At 44.0% G+C, this 13,972-nt stretch overlaps 1 protein-coding gene across 3 annotated transcripts in view; it reads right to left on the bottom strand.

Moving 5' to 3' along the window:
- Positions 1 to 13,972, bottom strand: part of TSNARE1 (t-SNARE domain containing 1) — a 751,229-nt gene that overhangs the window by 662,938 nt on the left and 74,319 nt on the right. For 2 of the 3 annotated variants that reach the window (XM_074986589.1, XM_074986590.1), the window contains exons 3-4: positions 7,847 to 7,970; positions 6,560 to 6,629 (exon numbers count right to left, since the gene is read on the bottom strand). The gene's annotated coding sequence lies outside the window, so the exon portion shown is untranslated. The remainder of the gene's footprint in view (positions 1 to 6,559; positions 6,630 to 7,846; positions 7,971 to 13,972) is intronic. The other variant, XM_074986588.1, reaches the window with a different exon arrangement.

Raw genomic sequence — 13,972 nt, 5'->3', positions numbered from 1 at the left:
GGTGTGCCATAGTTTTATATAGGAGCAGTAAGATATTCTTTGTCTTATTTTCTATCCCTTTTTTAATAATTCCTAACATCCTATTTGCTTTTTTGACTGCCGCTGCACACTGCGTGGATGTTTTCAGAGAATTATCCACAATAACCCCAAAATCTCTTTCCTGCTTAGCTGTAGGTAAATTAAACCCCCTTATATTATATGTATGCTTGGGGTTATTTTATTCCAACGTGCATTACTTTACAATATTCTTTCATACACATGCACACATCCTGCTGATGTTACAATTACCAGTCTGTTGCCCACCCAGACTTATTGGCCACATAAATCAGACACAGGGGGAGTGGGGGGAAAGGTATGAGCCAAGTCCAGACTTATGCTTCACATTGTAGCAGGATAGAACCCAAAGAATAATACAAGATGTCCCATTCTTTACCGAATTCTCCTTCTGTGTAAATCTGTAAATTACTCAGCATTATAATCAGTCCTTCTGATCCAATAGCATTATGTGGACAACCCCTTCAGGGCAGTGTTCTGTGGTGAAAGTTGCTCTCAGTTTCCTATCCAGGGGTGCATGACCCTAACGCCGAAGCTCATCAATCTAGCCTAGTCTGGTCTTCGTAGTTATTTGGTGTCTCCGAGCATTCTCTCTCTCATTCACACTGACAACGTATTTACGTAATTGCAGCATGGGACAAAGAGCACCTCTAGCTACAAAATTTCTTCTTAATGCTAACATCACTATGCATTACAATTTATCATCAGAACACACTCTCATCAAACAGAGCTGGAACTAAGAAAGCAAAGCTTCCTGGTGCTTCTCTGAGGCCTATATCTTGTATTTAATGTACATTCATTATGACTAACTTATTATCCACAAAACTATAAGGCTACACGTTGAGATCCAAATTAAACAGACAAAAAGTCAGAAAGAAAAGTAATTCTTTAACTGCCCAAACATCAGTGCTAGGACCCCGGGTACTAAGCAAGAGGAAATTGAATTAATCATTAATGAGCACAAATTCAATTTAGCTGGTATGATTCGCATGAATGGACTGTTGCAATCAATGCGTATAACCTGTTTAGGAAGGACTGAGTGGGCAAAAGGGGAGGAGGAGTGGCACTCTACAGCAAATATGGCATTACCCTTTTCCAAGTCACTAATAACACAAAAGCAAATTACCTTGAATGTTTATGGATTAACATCCTAGCAGACAAAACAGAAGATGGGACACTAGCTGCTGTTTGCTACAGACTGACAAATCACACCAGCGAAGAGGATAACCAGCTCTTTCCCCATCTATCTCTAATACGTACAGAAAAAAGCTGTATGATCACTGGAGACTTCATTTGAGTGATATGTGCTGACAGTCTCATGCTGCTGGTACTAAACATCCTTGGGATTTCTGACTACTGCAGGTGATAATTTCGTAACTCAAAAATGTTACAAGATAATTAACCACTGGAACAATTTACCAACACTTGAGATGTACTCTCTATCACTGGGGATTCTAAAATTAAGGCTGAATTTGGGGGCGGTTTCTGAAAGATATGCTCTAGAGATTATTTGGGGGAAGTTCTCAGGCCTTTTGTTCTACAAGAGGTCAAACCAGATAATCACAATGGTCCCTCCTGACCCTGGAATCTATGGGGAAGAGTTAAGTTTTAAGGCTAGCAGCAACATTTCATAGCACTGTTTATTTCTGTGTACATTATAAAATAAGGGCCCGAACCTGCACATGAAAACCTGTGGAATTGAAGAGTGCAGAACGAGGGCTCTACATACTGTACAGCAGAAGTACTCAATGAGCCTCTGAAATATAGCCAGTTCCTGATGTACCTCAATAGCAGTTACCAACATGTGGACAGCGCAGGCTAGGAAGAAAAGAACTCAGGACCCAGCCTTACCTACAGAAGGAATTTGTGCTGGCAGAATGTTATTTTGTGCGCTGGAGTTCTGTCTGGATCCTCAGGTGAATCTTTCTCGAGAAAGAAGGTCCATGGAAACTCTACAGCATAAGAGCTCCAGGTCTTGGCTATAGAATTGCAATAATTAAGCCAGTCAGGCGCCTCATGATGAGAAAACAGCAATAATTACATAGCCCAGTGGTTTCCAAATTATGGTCTGCGGACTCCTGGAGTTCAGCAGACTACGCTAAGATTTCCAAAGCAGTCGGCAGCTTCATTGGAAATTTTTAGGGGTTTGCCGATGAAAAATGGCTGAAAAGCACTCTGATACAGCTATTTTCATCAGTAGCTTTCAAAGCACTTGACAAAGGAGGCCAGAGTTACTATCTCCATTTGGTCACCCATCTGTTCAGTGGCCTACCTGGGAACAAAGCCCAGATCTCCTGAGTCCCAGGGTAGTGCTCTAGGTCACATTGTCTCCCTACAAGTTCCTCCTGCACACTAATGTGGTTTCATAGAATCATAGAACACTAGGACCGGAAGGGGCCTCGAGAGGCCATCGAGTCCAGTCCCCTGCCCGACGGCAGGACCGACCACTATCTACACCATCCCTGATAGACATCTATCTAATCTGTTCTTAAATATCTCCAGCGAGGGAGATTCCACACCTCCCTTGGCAACTTATTCCAGTACTTGACCACCCTGACAGTTAGGAACTTTTTCCTAATGTCCAACCTAAACTTCCCTTGCTGCAGCTTAAGTCCATTGCCTCTTGTTCTCTCCTCAGAGGCCAAGAAGAACAAGTTTTCTCCCTCCTCCTTATGACACCCTTTAAGATATCTGAAAACCGCTATCATGTCCCCCCTCAATCTTCTCTTTTCCAAGCTAAACAAGCCCAATTCTTTCAGCCTTTCTTCATAAGTCATGTTCTCCAGACCTTTTATCATGCTAGTTGCTCTTCTCTGGACCTTCTCTAATTTCTCCACATCTTTCTTGAATTGGGGTGCCCAGAACTGGACACAATATTCCAGCTGAGGCCTAACCAGCGCAGAGTAGAGTGGTAGAATGATTTCTTGTGTCTTGTTCACTACACACCTGCTAATGCATCCCAGAATCATGTTTGCTTTTTTTGCAACACCATCACACTGTTGACTTATATTTAACTTGTGATCTACTAGAACCCCTAGATCCCTTTCTGCTGTACTCCTTCCTAGACAGTCTTTTCCCATTCTGTATGTGTGAAACAGATTATTCCTTCCTAAGTGCAGCACCTTACATTTATCTTTATTAAACTTCATCCTGTTTACTTCAGACCATTTCTCCAATTTATCTAGATCATTCTGAATTATGACCCTATCCTCCAAGGTAGTTGCAACCCCTCCCAGCTTGGTATCATCTGCAAACTGAATAAGCGTACTTTCTATGCCAATATCCAAATCATTAATGAAGATATTGAACAGAACTGGTCCCAAAACAGACCCCTGCGGAACCCCACTTGTTATGCTTTTCCAGCAGGATTGAGCACCATTAACAACCACTCTCTGGGTACGATTAGCCAGCCAGTTATGCACCCACCTTATTGCAGCCCCATTTAAGTTGGACTTGCCTAGTTTGTCAATAAGAATATTATGCGAGACCGTATCAAATGCTTTACTAAAGTCTAGGTATCCCACATCCACTGCTTCTCCCTTATCTACGAGTCTCGTTATCGTGTCAAAAAAAGCTATCAGGTTGGTTTGACATGATTTGTTTTTTTACAAAACCAGGCTGGCTGTTCCCTATCACTTTACTACCTTCCAAGTGCTTGCAGATGAATTCCTTAACTACCTGCTCCATTACCTTTCCTGGCACAGAAGTTAAGCTGACTGGCCTGTAATTTCCTGGGTTGTTTCACCCACCCATGCACTCAAATCTTTCACCCTATTCAACCCTCTGAAATCTCACTCAGAGGAGACCACGGCAGGGGGGCTGTGTTTAAACCAGCACTACCCATATCACACATGCCCTGCAGATAGAGGATTACAGGCTCCACAGCAGTCAGTGTGATCCCTAGCACCAGCACTGAATTCACCAGTCTACGTTGGAGGTAAGTCATCCGACCTCCCTCTACTCCAACAGCTGTGTGGCCTCCCATGCCCAAATCAGCATGGAACACAGGGAAAGCTCCAGACACCTCCAGCAGCAACAGCAATGCATTCTAGCTCATTCTGAGCCATTAGGGGCTTACATTTTACCTCCCATGCTGAAGAGATCATTTCTTTCATTGAGACACTTCTGAGCGCTCATGCGCCCTCTTGCTGCTTCTGCAACAGCACTCATGTTACTTCCCAGAGCTGAGGCATCAAAGTTTATACTCAAACCAGGAAGATTTTAAGCCACGTTAATTTTGAATTCTGCCAGAAACAGCGAGAAACCTAAAATAATATTAGCCAAATGTGAAAGTGAGACATCCAAGCTTCTGAGGAACTATGGGGCATTTGCCATCTTCCAGATGGTTACTTCAGAGAGTGAAAATACTTTAAAAAGAGATCCAATTTATACAGTTCAAGGCCGGATCTCCTTGAAGGCCAGAGAGAATTAAAACACTGGAAAGAGATCCTACAAATGCTGATATTCAAGTCTATTGAATCGACATTACATTCAAGGTTCGCTCTCCATATATTTTTGTAAGGAATGGTTCCACAATTATTCCTGGGTTGTAGGTGGGAAAAGTGATTATTTTGCTTAACTGGGGTTATGCATGTTTAAAACACAGGGGCATGCAATGCGAGAACTACACACTGCAAGAACTAGACACAACTAGCAAAACCAGCAACACGTAATTCAGCCATTTGGTGGGATCAGATTTTTAATTAAAAACTTCCCAAGCGATGGTTAATTGCCGTGACCATTAGAAGTCTGCAGCATTAAACACAATATGCCTGTCTACAGTGAGTACAAAAGGGATAGCTGCAATTCCTCAAGGCCACGATCTAGCCTGGCCTAGTTTTCATTCCTCAGCCTGCAAAGCAAATTTTATATCAAAACAAGTCAAAACAGGAGAATTACCAATCTGATGGGAGAGCTCACACAGGGAAATCTGTTTCTCGGGAGTGCCTAGTTCCACAATAAAAGGGAAAGTGATTTGTAAACTGACAGTCTCTCTCCGGCAGGAGCTGACTGCAGTCTGAGCCCTTAGAACACCACATCTTCATATATATATTTTAAACAAACTTGGAGCTAAGAGGCCAGCCCTGGAAAGTGAAATTTTCTATCCACAGAAGAGGGGCACCAACACTGCAAACTTCATAGAATCCTAGGGCTGAAAGGGAACTCGGGAGCCCATCAAGTCCACCCTCAAAGTCCAGGTTCCCTTACCCTGCACCATGAACCTGGAGAGACTGGGGAGCTGCAGTATCCACGACCATTAGTGTTCCTATATAATAGTGCCACTTTCCTGATATCAAAGCAGAACCCTATCTATAGCTCACATATCCATGTTGTGACATTGAAGAAAAACAGTGCTACACCCACAAACGGAGGAAGTTTCCTTAAAGAAAAAAAACAGAGTAATCCAAACACACAGATACTGCCCAAGGAACAAAGAGTCACAGGACTCAAACCACTAACAGTGACTTTCATAAAGGGTCAAACTCTCAGGCCATACTGTGACCAAATCATTGACCTGAAAATTAAGCGTGGATTCAGGTTTCCAAAACAGCCATGGAAACCCTCCTGTCTCTGCTGGGGTTATGGGATCTAACACTGAAACACAGCCATTTCCCCCAAACTACTTAATGAAAAAAGCATCTATGTAAATCAATGGCTGCCCCCTACCAATTGACATGTAGGAATTATGGAAGCAAGGGAGAACAAAACAGTGATCATAGGAAAAGTTATATACACACTGAATGGATCTTTGCTTGTGCTCACGCAGCCAAGACCGGAGACGTGCAGTTGGGAAATATGCTGAGGAAGCAGAGGGCAACTTCCCAAAGTGCCCAAATACTACATAAAAACACCCAGAAATGAATGTGGAAACATGTCCTTTAGAATACAGCCTCTGGGACAAGACTGAGGTATGTCTATTTTTATGGGAGATCAACTGGCTGGCAGTCGATCTTCCAGGGTTGGATTTAGCATACCTCATGGGGACACACTAAATTGAACTGTCATGGTGCCACTGTCAACCCTGGCACTCCTGGCAGTTTCAAGGAGTAAGGGAAATCAGTGGAAGAGTTTCTCCTATCAACCTCCTGCTGTGTGGAAAGTGGCAAAAATTAATTTTAGATAAGTTGACTCCAGCTGGATTTGCATATTTAACACTTATTTTTCCACCGAGCGTAGACCAGGCCTGCGGTACACTCTGGACAAGGCTCTCCTCCATCTGGGACAGACTAAAGCGGGATCCACTAAATGAGTGACCCATAAGCAGAGCTCTCAGGAGGATCAACACGCAGGGGTGCAGCATTTGATCAACTTCTGCTAGGTCGCAACCTGAGGGCTGGGGCCACCAGAGTCAGGTGCCGGGGACAGCAAGAATGCAGGAGTGGGAGGAAGAAAAAAAGTGTAGCTGAGAGTCTGGTCAGACTGGGTAAACTAGTGTTTTATTCACCAAGTTAGCAAACAATTCACACTAACCTCTCCAGCCACATACAGGACCTTTCTTCCTTACCTTATATTGGAAACACAATCCCGAAGTCGTCTTCTTCTGTTCTGCCTGTTGGACAAGAATCCTTTGCAATCTAGAATGAAAGACAGAGATCACAGAGGGATGTTGGGGTGCAGAAGAATGTGCCACTTTAGCTGCTTTCAGAGACAGATATTTTCACAGCTGCTCAAAGCCTTTGACCTCCAGTTTCCAGGAACAACTCATATACTGTGGGCTGCAGATCATGGGAGTACAAAACCAAGTAACACTTATCACATACACCACACACTACACACGTTAATCAGAACTTCTCTGACACAACTGAGGGTCATTCACATTTTGAAAACACAAAGAAGTGAAGAGACTTAGAAATCCTCCAGATTACTAAGTGTATTTATGTACTGGCGGGTGAGGGACAAAACTCGAGGGATTTCTTGACTCACACTGAAAACGTTTTAAGAAATGGCCTGGTTTCTTTCGGGCCTCAATCCTGCCAGATGCTGAACCTTCTGGCTTTAGTGAAGCACTTTAGAACATGCAAAAGCTGTTTTAAAGCATGTGAATAGTCCCACTGGAGTATGTACCAGATGTTGCCCACTGTAAGTCTGCACACTACTGGACATTTTCTGATTATTTTTTTATTTTGTTTTTGTGCACAGCATTTTACCAGAACTTCAGCCCTCTCCCACCCAAACAATGCAATGCCCAACGGCACAAAACAAATGCCTTGGTGTAGTGCTGATAGAGAAGAAACAGCACTATCTAGTCAACCTCCAGGGCTCCCACCAGATTCTGCTGTGGTCTCAAATCAGCCAAGTAAGTTGGCTTCTGAAAGCTGCAATAGCATACTCTGGCAACATGCTGCTAACATTTCTATCCTCAAGCACATGGACTACAATAGATGGCCTTTTGTATTAGTAAACAGAGAATCCTTGACATACCAAGTCCTTTGCAACAGCTGTTAAGAACTATTTTAATGGATTTAATTGGAAAATAAAAATAAATGCCTTTGACCACTTGCCATCAATCTGTTACCAGAAATGCTAGTGAAAAAATCTTTAGTGAACAGCTATCCCACTGCCTATGTTTGATTAATAATGAATAGCAATGTCCTCTACTTATTCAATTCCAAAGCATAAATACTTAGTGTTTTGCTACATCTTTGGTGATTCTAATCCATATACTGAACACCCTCCCCAAGCTCAATGTTCTTCCTTTTTAAATTCTACTGCAATAAATACCACACTACCTTACATTTATATACATGCATTGTTATGAATGGGAGCTGCAAAGGAAAACAGAAAAACTTACCTGAACAGGCAGGAAGTGGTTAAGCTATCCTGCCTCTGAGGGAGGAAGTTTGAGGAAAATGGCAAAGAGCCAACAGGAGCTAGCAGAAAAATTCAAACCTGAGGCTGAATCACAGCAGCGTCACCTTTGTTAAAAAAACAGAGACAGAAAAGAGATGGGGATCTCTCAAGGGACAGAGGAGAAGAAATAAGCTCTTCCAGAACCAGTCACAGGACTCAACCACATCAGCCACACCATTAAGGGCTCATTCACCTGCACATCTACTAATGTAATATATTCCATCATGTGCCAGCAATGCCACTCTGCCATATACATTGGCCAGACTGGATAGTCTCTACCTAAAAGAATAAATGGACACAAATCAGAAATCAGGAATGGTAACATACAAAAGCCTGTAGGAGAACACTTCACTCTCCCTGGATACTCAGTGGCAGATTTAAAAGTAGCCATCCTGCAACTAAAAAAAACTTCAAAAACAGACTGCAAAGAGAAACTGCAGACCTACTATTTATTTGCAAATTTGACACCATCAGTTTAGGACTGAACAAAGACTGGCAATGGCTGGCCAACCACAAAAGCAGTTTCTCCTCTCTTGGTGTTCACACTGCCACATCAGCTGCTGAAAGTGACCATATCCTCCCTGACTGAATTGACCTCATTAACTCTGGCCTTCCTCTTGATTGGTGACCCCTTCTTTTCATGTGCCTGTATATTGATACCTGCCTCTGGAATTTCCACTCCATGCATCTGACAAAGTGGGTCTTTGCCCACGAAAGCTTATGTTCTGATAAACATGTTAGTCTATAAGGTGCCACAGGACTTCTTGGCTGTTTTTACAAAATTGATAGTCTCCTTTGCATTGATGGATATTTAATAAGTCCAACAAACAGCCTACCAAAATGGAGTGTGATTTGCTTTGCTTTTTTATCCCCCAAGATAGAAAATTGTCTCCGGCTCTAAGACAGCAGCAGATGGACTATTATACTGCCCAGTATTTTTCACAAAGAAAGTCCTATAAATGACTCATCTTCTCTATGAAAAATAGGGACAGTGACTTAATTGTCTCCCCTCTTTGTGAGAAAAAGGGAACTTTGTTGAGCAAGTTATGTGATGTTACAAGATGTGACTTACTTGACTTAAGCCCTTGTACTCCGAGTAGAGCTTAGGTCACCTACAAGTCTCCACTTCACTTTGTCTTGGGACAAAACTTCTAGTTGAGTCCAGGAGTACCCCAGCTGTTGTCCTTCAATCTCAGTAGATCTCCATGTTGTCAGAGGTCTTCATCGTTTGTGTTTTCCTTGCGGACTGCATTTGAGAGCTTGGCAGATTATGCCAGATGATAGTTATCTGAGAGTGTGGCCTAGCCATCCCCACTGTCTTCTCCCAATTTGAACATCAAGCGGTTCAAAGCCCAGTTATATGAAGGACACAGAAAAGAATGGAAAAAAATTTCAGACAGGGCCATTCCAGCTGGACCTCATAATCGCCCATTACTGAGTAGCTATATTGTGAATCCTGCGTGTTCCCCCGTACTGCCAGACCACACTCTATCTGTGAAAATATCCTACAACAGACTGGCATGTGATAGATTCTAATGCCTCAGTAAAACTGGAGGAACAGATAAGACCCATTGGGAGATGGCTGGATTGGAGCGGTAGACAACCATAGCCTTTCCATTCCCATAATTTGCAGCTCAAAGGCTCAGGAGCTTTGCCTCTGTAATAGATGGAGTACACTGAAATTTCTTTCACAGGACTGATTTGGAGGAGGAGGAGAGAAAAAGGTGCATCTGTTATGTGTTCTGCATGCTCCTAACAGGCTGTCCACTAAATTTAATTTGCATTTCCTTTATTACATTTCTAAACCTCCCTTGCTATGCCTTCCTATTCATTAACGATCCCACTCGGATTACCTTGATGAAGCAAAGTAAATGAAATGATAAAGAGCCTATGAAATTAGAACAGGAAATGTATATGCGATTTGCAAGCAAGAGTTTCTCACAAAGGCCAGTCCCATGGGTCAGTGCATTGCCTTGCACAACTGTTATTAATGTCTAAGCCCCAGTGCAGCTCACTTTCAAAGACCCTTGCAGGGAGTTCCTTGGATCACGCCACAGCTCCTCCTGTAGGTGTGATGGCCTAAAAGGAAGTTGCATTCCACACTAACCGGCATGAGTGGTGGTTGCTGTGCACCTCAGGCTTCAACAATAACAAAACTGTACCAGCTTGTATTCCACATTTGGATCTTTCTTGTCACCAATTGCTATGAGGGGTGAAGTGGCATCATGAAATATTTCTGATTCAAAATATGACCTTTGTGTGGTGCTATGCATGTAAATGTTAACGCATTACTGCATAAATCTTGACATGCCGCCGTAGGATATTGTATTTTACTGCATTTCAGACAGCTGCCCTGCCCAGGAAAGGTGTTTGATTATCTTGTTGAAGAACCTTCTTCAAGACCCAACAAAAACTGCAGTCTGGGGTCACTGACTTTGCATGACTCAATTGCTGGCCCATGCCCATGGAGCAACGGTCTGCCTGCACAGAGGTCTGCAAGAGGGTGGGAGAAGCAGAACTGGTGGAACTGGTTACCGTCTGGGCATGTAGGCCAGTGACTGAGGCCCTATCTAAGAGCAGGGTTCTGCTCTGAACAGGTGATGAACCATCTTCCCATGTAAGGAGGACCTGCAGGAGAGAGAAGGCAGGTAGGAAGGAGGCACGTCTGCTCAACTTGAAACAGCACGCACCTCAGACTCACATAAAATGGTGAGCCCAAACTGGGGAGGAAGGTTATGCTTCAACACTTCTTTCTTTTCAAAGATCTGCAACTCTCCAGAACTTTACTAACTATGGTGAAGATTTTTTTCCCCTCAGTCCTCATTTCTGGCTTTCCTGGAGCATTGTCTTCAAATGGGTTCAACTAGAAGCTCAGAGAGCTCACAGCCTACGTGAAGGTCTGGGGGAAAAACATGTAAGCAACATGGACGCTCGAGAGATCTGACACAGTTTGGGGACTTAGGGCAGCTCAGGAGCAGCACCCTATAAGGGCCTACAACAAAATGTTTGAGCCTAGGGCCCCAGAGCTAGATGAAAGCACCAGACTCTGCCCGGACTCAGTTGGCTTGGAAGCATGTGGGATCCACAGACTGGATCTACTCCCAATGGCGTAGTGACCATACAGTGGGCCCTATAATGGTCAGATTGTAACATTTATCTCCAAGAAGAGAATACCACCACTGCAGGCAATGGGCCACACTACGCCTGCCCTCTGCCGTTCCAACAGGTATTAGAGCTGTGTCAGCGAGAGTCAGGGTACAGGCTGACTCACAGCACTGAACCTCAACATTCTCAGTCTCCAGCTGTTATTTGCTTGTTCAGAAACTATTACCACTACCTACCCTTGCATTCCTCCCCTCATATTTCACTTTCATGCCTTAGCTGTTGGCTGTTATACAGGCCTTTTCTGGCACCTCCGTGGCCCTGCCATGCTGCCCAAATTTGTCTTCATAGTGCTGTTGGGGTCTCTAAAACAGATTATTCCATGTCAGTTCACTGTCCACATGGTTGAGAATTCTTTCAAGTTAGCTCATGACAATGAGGGCCCAGGGCAAAGTGTGGGGAGGCTGGTTTCATGCCTCAGAAGGAGCAGAGCCTCTGGAACAAGGGCTGCAGCCAAGGCCAGTCAGCCCTGAGCGCAGTCTGGCGCACAGCACTGCCCCACCCCCACCCTCAAAAGCAGCCCAGAGAAGCAGAGTGACACTCTGGTGACATTTCAAAGGGGTCCTATGCAGTTGCCCGCCTCGGTCCCCTGCTGTTGGCAGGCCTGTGCCCTCTACAGCAAGCATGGGAGCATCCCAGACAGTTTCTGGCTCAATGCGCTCAGCTTTCCACATCCAGGACCTTTATGTTTGAGTTCTGACTGGAGGCGTGAGTGGTGGTTACACCACTGCCACAAACAATTACCTCAGCCAGGTTGAGATCAAAACACTCACTTCATCATCATAGCCAGACGCTCATTTCACCAGCCCACCCTAGCACATTAAAAGCTTCACACAGCTCATGGGAGAACTACCCTATTGCCAAAAGGTCCCCTTGAACAGATTCACAGGACACGACCACCTTTCATCCTCAACTGTCAATATGGCTGCACCCTAGCCCTTTCAGGTTAGCATGTCACTTGTGACTGAGATAGACACTGCCCATAGTAGAAGCTATAGGCCAACCCCTGAGAATGAGTGATAATAAGACTGTAAGGAGAGGAAGGAAAGAAGGATCCTCACTTCCACCACAGGATCTGCATAGACATAATCAGAAGCAACATTCCAAACAAGTCTTTCCTATGATAGCCGCACCTTGAGTGCAAAGTTAAGTGTGTTATGCTAGGAGGACCCTGTATCCGTCACATAAGTTAGATCACTTGGAATCAAGCTGGACTGTCTGCTTAGTCAAGGGATCAAATCTTTGCTTAGGGGGAGACAGCATCAGATGGACCTCTAAAATGTTCCAATATTCCAGCTCTACATCCAATGTTTATATAACATGCTGCATTGCCAGGCTCAAGTCTGAAAGTGTGGAACCATGTCCCATGTCACCGGTCAGAGAGAGATCTAACTGGAATCTATTTTTTGGTACTGATATTTTACCTATGGTGCAGAAATACACAATAAGGCACACATGATCTTGTCTTTCATAATCAAAGGTGACACTGGGAGAGTGGCAGTCCTTCCCATATGAAATGAATCGGTAGTTCTGCACCTGCTGAGTCCACCCACTGTTTACAATTCAGTCTCTGTGCCTCAAGATCCATAGAGTGGTTAATCTCCAACATGGGTAACTCTATCATTGACCACTGATCAACAGCATAGTCAATCTGTTGCTGACAACTCCCAGCTGACAACAACGTTGCACTGTTTCAAGAGATGCTTCATTGTGTCTGGAAGTACATCTTCTAGTCACCTTGTTCGATTTCAGTTCCCCATGCAGCAACTGCTTGGTATGTTGGTGTTGGCCATTCACAGCACATACACCTCCCCAGTGCAAGTCTGATGCAAAGAGCCCAGCTTTAACCTCTGTAGAGGGACTACATTCAAGAACCTCATTAGCGGCAACTTTATCCTGTTATCCGATGCAGAGCCTAGCATGCAACTACGATAAATTGAACTTATGCAACCAGGTCCAGGTCTCATATCCATACAAGTTGAACTGCACAATGGCTTTATAGACTTTCAGATTGGTTTGAAACTTATTATCAGGTTGCTTGCCAACTCTGCCTGATAGCCTGCCAAACAATAAGCTGGCTTTGTTGATATTACTTGTCAACTCCTTGTCTATATTATCATCATTTGACAATATACTGACAAGACAGCAGAAGGCTGTAACTGCACTAAGCTGTGTGTTGCTAATGGTGACTTTCAGTTTCATGTAGAGTTTCCCTGGCACAGGTTAATACATGACCTCTCTCTTTTTCAGACTCTCTGTCAACCTGTGTCATTCTGCAGACTCTGAGAATCTGTCCATAACCAACTGTATCTCTTCTGCATGTCTCCATGGCTCAGCAGCCCTAAATAGGCAGAAAGTGCAACAACTGTGCAGGACAGAGAGGAGAGGTGGAAGGAGCTACTTACCCAAGACATGAGAACAGACAGACACGAGTGGTAGTGTCCTCTGCCACAGGTTTTACCAAGAGAAGCAAGAAACAGCTTTGACCACTCCAGAAATCAGAGGCAAGAAAAGAACAGCTACATCCTATTGAATATTATCCCAACATAAGTTTTCCCTGTGGGATGGGTTAGTAGTGCCATGCAATATACCCACTGCTGTATTTCCCGCTCCAGCGACGGTTTTCTCAACTCGGACTACCCACCTCCCAATGGCTGACACAACCAAGTTCAGTACAAATATATGCTCTGAAATTTAATGCTTGGAGCACTGGGTTCTGGGTGACTCGAAAGCATGGCATATTTCTATTAGTGCCTTAATTGCTACGTGTCTGCTGCTTTTCTCGCCTTTTTAGTCATCTGCAAATTTCAATTCCATCCAAAGCTCCACTGACCCCTCTTAGGCGCTCCCTGCAGAATGCAATTGTAATTCAATGTAATTAGGCAGGACAGAAAGCTAGGACCTT

This window comes from Carettochelys insculpta, chromosome 2, assembly GCF_033958435.1.
Source record: "Carettochelys insculpta isolate YL-2023 chromosome 2, ASM3395843v1, whole genome shotgun sequence".
Lineage (NCBI taxonomy): Eukaryota > Metazoa > Chordata > Testudines > Carettochelyidae > Carettochelys > Carettochelys insculpta.
This window is presented reverse-complemented; position numbering and strand designations above follow the sequence as displayed.